Source organism: Silene latifolia, chromosome 11, assembly GCF_048544455.1.
Source record: "Silene latifolia isolate original U9 population chromosome 11, ASM4854445v1, whole genome shotgun sequence".
Classification (NCBI taxonomy): Eukaryota; Viridiplantae; Streptophyta; class Magnoliopsida; order Caryophyllales; family Caryophyllaceae; genus Silene; species Silene latifolia.
The window spans coordinates 139,791,349-139,798,796 of record NC_133536.1 but is presented as its reverse complement, the minus strand read 5'-3'; the positions used below and the strand labels follow the sequence as shown (position 1 = coordinate 139,798,796).

The 7,448-nt window shown below is 35.5% G+C and overlaps 1 pseudogene; it reads right to left on the bottom strand.

The window, feature by feature from the left end:
* Positions 1 to 5,508: 5,508 nt before the first annotated feature.
* Positions 5,509 to 6,200, bottom strand: LOC141614076 (E3 ubiquitin-protein ligase AIRP2-like; annotated as a pseudogene).
* Positions 6,201 to 7,448: the final 1,248 nt, after the last annotated feature.

Below are 7,448 nucleotides of genomic sequence, written 5' to 3'. Positions count from 1 at the left end.
AAAGCTGTTTCTGATGATATGGTAGCGGCTAGCTCAACACTCGGTTAGAAGCAAGCTCATGCACATAAATTGGGAACATGGCATCTATTCAAATTGAATAAAATAATTTAGATATCATCAGATTTCAAAAGAGTCTCATTAGATAATTAACTGAATCTCTACTGTAAGCGCTAGCCTAGCGGCCAAGTAAAGTTCTTGCTGATAATCTTATTTATTTACGGTTCGTTGACCACATTCACGATTTCACATGCCGAATTACCAAGTTTCTATAAATTGAACAGTCTCTAAACCCAATAATTAGTTAGCTGAATATAGCTATGGGCATCAACAACATGACATTCACCTAAAAAAACCTAATTATGAGCATAAATATGAAACTTTTATCCACAAATTAAACCACCCACATCAGAATAGCACAACCCCAATTCATAATCCCAATAAATACTATCAGTTTTTCAACTTCACGGCAATATCAGCGGTATCATAAACAATATAAGCTATCCATATTAGAGAGCATCCAATTCAGTAAAAGACATAAAGTAAAGGTAAGGGAAATAAAGAAAGTGAAAACATGAAAAAAAGGGACAAAGTTTGGGTTTAGTATTTATAAAAACTCACACCAAAACGGTCAATTCCTCTCAAACTTGTGTCTCATTATTGTTCTATATGCCACCACCTCGTTCACTTATGTCGCTAATACATCAGTTGTATTAGGGCAAATTAAAGGAGGTGAACCCATTAAAGACCCCAAATATTAGAGAAATTAAAATTAAAGATGAATAATTGAGAGATTGAATTAAAAAGAAAAAATGCGTATGAGGAATAAAAAAGGAATTTGAGGTTGTAAAAATAAGTGGAGCAGCGAAGAATACGAAGAACAAAGGAAAAAATGAGGCACGAGTAGTGCGAGAAATATAGGGGAAAGAATGTAGTGAGTATAGAGCAAAAAGATCAAAATAAAAAAGACCAAAAAAATCTAAATTGATGAGAAATAACCAATCTCTAAGATGCAGAAAGGAATCACCAGGGTAGCAGAAAGATGAGCAAATATATGAGTTAGAAGGAAGTCGTATATGGGTGAAGGTAATGAAAGGAGAACAAGAAAGGGAGAATGAGAGGTGGAGAATGAAAGGAAAAACATGAAACGGAAGGCCAGGATTGAAAGACAGAGATCGACGGTGGGGAGTGTAATGGAAAAATGAAAAAAATTGTAATTCAGTCAAAATGAGTATAATTTTGGAAGTTTAAGGTGTCAAAATCAAATAAATGGCAGCCCGTACATTATACATAGAAGCTAATGACTTACCGTTAAACCACCACCATCACCTCTTACCACCGTGGTTCATCCCGAAAGCAATCAATCATACCCTTATCTCCTGCATCTCACACCTTCTCAGCCAAATGATGCAGTGATCTTGGAGCTACATAACCACAACATTAAAATCTTCTTAAACATCCATCTTGCATACTTTAGCAATTTTGTAGAAATCAAAGCATTGACTGGCCCACCACTGTGTGGAACAAAATCAAACAGGGTACTCGTACCATAGCAATTACCCCGCGACAGGGAAGCACTAAACACAGGGAAGATCGACACTGGGGAGTGTAATTGACAAAGAGAGCACTAACCACACAATTATTTAGTTCTTGTAGCTTCTGAAGGGACGCTCGAGCACAATTCTTTCTTACATCTTCCTCTGAAAATATGAAGTTGCTGGACAGATCCCAGAGTTCTACAACTCCTTCATCATGCAACGTCACAGACTTAACACCAGCAAGGATCATATTCTTTGCTGCAAATTTCAAGAAGCACAACATTAATAACCGAAATACCAGCCGATGCTTAATACTGTGAATAGCAGTTCACCTAAATAGAAGTTTAGCATCGGTAAATTCGTTTTTAGCATAGTTTCTATTTTTCAATGAAACAACATTGTAAGCAAAAATGGACCAGTCAATATTTCATAGCCTCAAATTAACTATATGAACTAGAACTTGGTTCCATTAAACAACAAGATTTTTAAAAAACTAATGCTTCACAGCTCTTTGCCATAAAAGTATTCGAACAGAGAACAATAGAACTCGTAAAGCATGCTAATTAACATTAACAAACACTCTAACATGAAACCCAACAAGCCAATAGCCGACATATTTCAAGAGCAAACACCTGAAACAACACAGATATCATACACAAATTCTAGACTTCAACACCCTAAAATCAAATTATTTATATAACTTTATGAAGATCAAATAAAGAACAACATATTACATCCACTTCAACAATCAGGATACCCATAAAATTTGGATTACTGAATTTGCTAAAAACTGCAAATCACAAACTTGTTCGTAGTGTATGATTAAATATCTATGTATCGGATACTCTATTAATGTGTGCCGTGCATTTGAAGTTACCTATACTTATGAAATTATAGGCAACCCTGATTTGAATAGATATTATACAACACTTCGCCATAGAAATCATCTCTACCTTTAGAATTCGCATTTAACCCGGAATGACTCAGTTATTCAATAATCTCGCAAAGATCAGGCAAGATGCCAAGATGTAGCAGCCTTACAATGTTCAATCTTTCACAACCAGCCTAAAAAAATGCTAAACCTTCACTTAATTTTCAACATGACAATACACCATAGTACCATATCTCAGCAGCTTAAATGAGTAATGAGTTAAACTCTAAAATCGACGGTGGCACTATTTTATTCAACTGCAGTCTAATGGTGAATTTCTCAGCAATGAACACTTTATTCTCAATTCAAATCCAAAGAAGTTTTTTCAGACCATTTCACTTGTGTCACCATAGCTATCTATTCAGTCTAACATAAATTCCTCTATGGATAGCAGTATATCACACTATCATACTCCGAACATGGTTACTTGCAAATGAACTACAAACCCACGGTCCACAGAACAATCGTCCAACGTATTCAGCAAGATGTACCAACTGGAGAAACTTAGTGAGTCAGAGGCACATTTGCTTACCATATATTCCAATATAATTAACAGAACCTAGTATCCACTTGTTTCTATCTTCTCAACCCCGCAAACATATCGAAGATATTACATAACTTTTCTCGTTTGACGGTCAATCTCGCCTTAAACAAAATAGCATACTCTAATGAAGCAAAAAAAAAATACCGACAATTAAGTAAAACAAACGCAAATATCCTTCGAAATTTAGTAGCGAAAACCTATTGTATCACATACTGAAAGCTGTAAAAATCATACTTCCTCCAATTCATTTGATTCTTTACGTTTGATTAAAATACTTCTCACAACAAATCAAACGAAATTAATTGTGCTACTCAAGCAAATCGCAACACTGAAATCGGAAACTAATAAACACGAAAGATCAATTAAACTATGGACAAACAAAATGTTTCATTCATCAAAAACACAAGATTTATAATACAGTGAAAAACTTGTTAACGAACGGATCAAAAATCAACGAGGTACTCATAGCGCTGCAAATAATTCAATAAAGTAAACAATAAACTTATACTTATCAATGACTTTAAGGGGAATAGTGCTCTAAAACAAGGAAGAGATAAGTGTAATCCCCGCCAAAAGGAAAAAGAGAGCATTAACCACAGGGGAAACCATAGCTAAATGTCCCGACATTGATCAAAACAAGATTCAACAGGGTAATTCTAGCTCAGCATCTCACCTAAAGTGACTGGGAAATAAGAAATATAATCAATGAAAGGCTGTTTAGCAAGCGAATTTAAAACAAATTTAAAACAAGGTACCAAAGCACGACCACATGCAGGAAAATGATAGCACTAACAACAGGAAAACGCCAGCCACTGTCAAAAATAAACTTATACTTCCCAATGACTTCAAGGAGAGCCACGCTCTCAAACAAAGAAGCGACACGGTAAATCCACTGTGAAAAGTAAAAAGAAAGCACTAACCAAAGGTCAAACCACTACTTCGTAGGTTGGAAATTAACTCTAGCTTCAGAAATCAAATAGTAAAAGCTAAACGGCACAATCTCAATCTTAATACTTAAAATCATCATTTTGGTATAATTACTGAGCGTAAAATATCATCAGGAAGTGAGAAACACAATCCGATTATCTGAATCACGCCTAATTACCACTCATACAAACCACCAATTAAACCAAAATAATTACTGGAAACCCAACAAGAAGCAAATCAAACAGTCTAAATAACTTCTTTTATGAGTCTCACAACATGTCATGCCCGTTCTCCTTCCTTTATTCCATTGGTAGCCTACTGGTTATTCGCTCGACTTCCCTCACACTCTCTCCTTCCTCTCCATCCCTCACCCCCCTTATAGTTTATCAATACGTTACACCAAAAACTGTCAGCTAATCGAGATGATCAACACAACCTTATTTTAACCAAAAAACACACAAAAGTCCATAACTCTAACTGAACACATAATCAACAAATAACAACTCAAATATCCCCTCAAATGGTTTACTATATTATTATCCCCCATTAAATATGGGGTACAATGGAAAATACTCCACTAACACATCAACACATTTCACTCGAATGAAAACTATTTCCCACCAATTTAGCTTATACTCATTCCGTCTATATAACCTGTTTGCCTCAAATTTAAATACCTCTCACAAAACATATAAAAGTAAATAAATGACTAAGATGGAGAAAGCATTAATCTTAAGTAGCAAATAACATTACATAGACAAACAATCCCCGAGAATGTGAAAATTCAGCAAAAAATAAAAATAACTATTTCATGAGTATAAAATCATCATGAATGGCTACAGTTCCGTAAGCAACTTTTTTCCACTAACCACTATAGTACTATACATATGTCCACTAATCAACAGAAATGGAAGCTAAAATTTAAGAATTTATCGAGGGTGAAAATGCAAACCGCACAACTGAAATATAAAAGCAAGAGCCCAATCGCATGAATCTTAATTTTCAATCAGATGAAGAGACACAATTCGAGCATAGAACTACGATCTTTCAAGTAGGAAGGGAAACAAAACATCCCGCTAAACTGTGTACATGAGGCTGCTCATATTTTGAAGTGATAGTCACACCATGCCATTCAAGACACTTTTCCTTATAGGTCGACTAATATCAGCCTACCACGAGTGTGAAACTTTGTACATGAGGCTACCTAATGGCCTTACGCCCTTACACCGCCATCCGAGAGGTCCTTGGAAGAAATGAGGTAATGTTGTTGTAAGGAGAATCAAGAAATAAAAAAAATCACCAAATCATGACCAGGTATCTCAAACTCAATGCATGGTCAAGTTGTTTACCTTAACTAAAATGCCAAGTGAGTTTAGAATAACCAGGATTCCGCAAAAGGGAAAAAAAGGAGGTGAAAAAAGTCTATTTCTTAAAATTGAGACTTATGAATTAGAAATCCACATATAAACAGGTCACCGAAGAAACATTGTCAAAAACATTATCTCCAAATGGCATGTAAACAAAAATGCATCAGCCCTACCAAGTTTCAAGAGACCGAAAGGGTGAAGAAATTACCATTCTCGATAGCATTTCAGGCACAAGTCATGGTCACAATTTGGCAGCACAATTTTACTATAACTCTCCATGCAAATACTACACTATTCCTCTCTTTCGCTATCAACATCAGAGAAGTGTGTCTATGTTCATTTCTTTTGCGGTATCTCTCCATGCACGCAGATTTATGTTTTTTTATCTTCTATGTAAGTAACACCATTTTCAAGTTGCAACAAAGAATGATAAATCATCGCTGCACAAGAAAAGAAAATACGTCGATATATGAAACAAAAGGGATAGCTCAAACACGCAAAAAAAAATGTGTTAGACAAGAGTACTGCCGACCATAAAACTCTCGAATACTTGCCTTCCTTTCATATACTATTAGATACGAAGTAACATTTAAGACCAAAAGATAGGAACTTGCCTTATAGATGAGAATTCTCAACGAGCCCAACGCTCCTTCCAGGTGACAATCCGTCCAACTAAGTAGCAAAAAGTGGGCAGTAGGAGTATAGGACATTCACATTTGAAGGCAACCCCCATCATATTCTCTAGGTAACTCAGATGCCCTGCAAAACCAGATTAAAACTTAAATTCGAAATAATTCATTTTTACAAAGCAAGACCCCTTGAATGAAATTCAAGAAACCCTCAAACATCCCCTCCAAAGATCGATATAGAAACTTTGTTGACAATGAAGTACACATTCTTATTCTAGATTGTTAATTCATCTATTGTTCCCGCTTCGTTTTATTCACTATTCTACGGAATCAAATCCTCAATCAACAATCGCCGTGTATGATATGAGCATAAATGAAGTAACAAAACTCACCAAATTGTTGGATAAAATCAAACACTTATTGACCTAAGATTGCAGACGTTTGCCCATTTTAAATCTTACACAACAACTGCAACCACATTCCAAAAATCACAAATATGTGCAATAACCAGGAAAAAACAATTACGATAAAATAAATAAATACATAAAATGAGGAAAGTGAAGGAATACAGAGCGTGAATGAGCATTAAGAGACAGAATGGGTAAGAGATAACGGAAATTCGAAAAAAATTAATGGGGGCAAGTAATTGATACCTTCAACCCAAAATTAAGAGACAAATTTTAGTTATTAATCACCATTTTCAGTGGAAAAGTTTTATCTAATTATGAAGAACCGACATGCAAAGGTTCGTAAGTAATGGAAAAATAGGAAGACAATTTAAGAATTACGGAGTAATAGGGTAACTGACTTGTTACTGATCCACCAGAAAGTAGAAGGGAATGCATGGAGTAGAAAAATTACCAGAGAAGGGGGTTGTTTGGTGAGGGGGATTGAGAGAGGGTTATTATGTGGGGAATGCTCTTTTCTAGCGCACGTGAGGGGCACAAAAAACACTATTCTGGGAACAGTAGAAGGAGTTGTGGTTTTTTTAAAGAGTAAGATAAGAAGGCTTCAACATTACTTAGTGTCGATTTTAAAGGCACAGCAACATCAAAGATTGAAGGGTAATGAATTCTCCAATAATGCTTAGTCGATTTCCCATTTATTATTTGCTGATGATTCTATCTTTTTTATTGAAGCCAATCCACGTTATTGTCGAAGTTTAATGAGTTGATGATTATTGTCATGCTTCGGGTCAACGCCTTAATAACTCGAAGTCAGCGGTCGCCTTTAGCCTAAATTGTACGCTTCGTATTACACGTTCTTGTCTTAAAATTTTACGTGGTAGCAGCAATAGAGAAATGGAAAAATATCTTGGATTGCCAACTGACTTTGGTTCTAGTAAGAAAGATGTTTTTGCCTTGGTATAGAAAAAGTAAGGAAACCGATCCTTAGCTGGAATAACAACTACTTGTCTCCAACTGGAAAGCTAACTCTTATCTGTTCGGTTCTCTCTTCACTATCTATTTATTCTCTATCGGCATTCAAAATGCCGGTAAGTGTAGTAGAAAGATT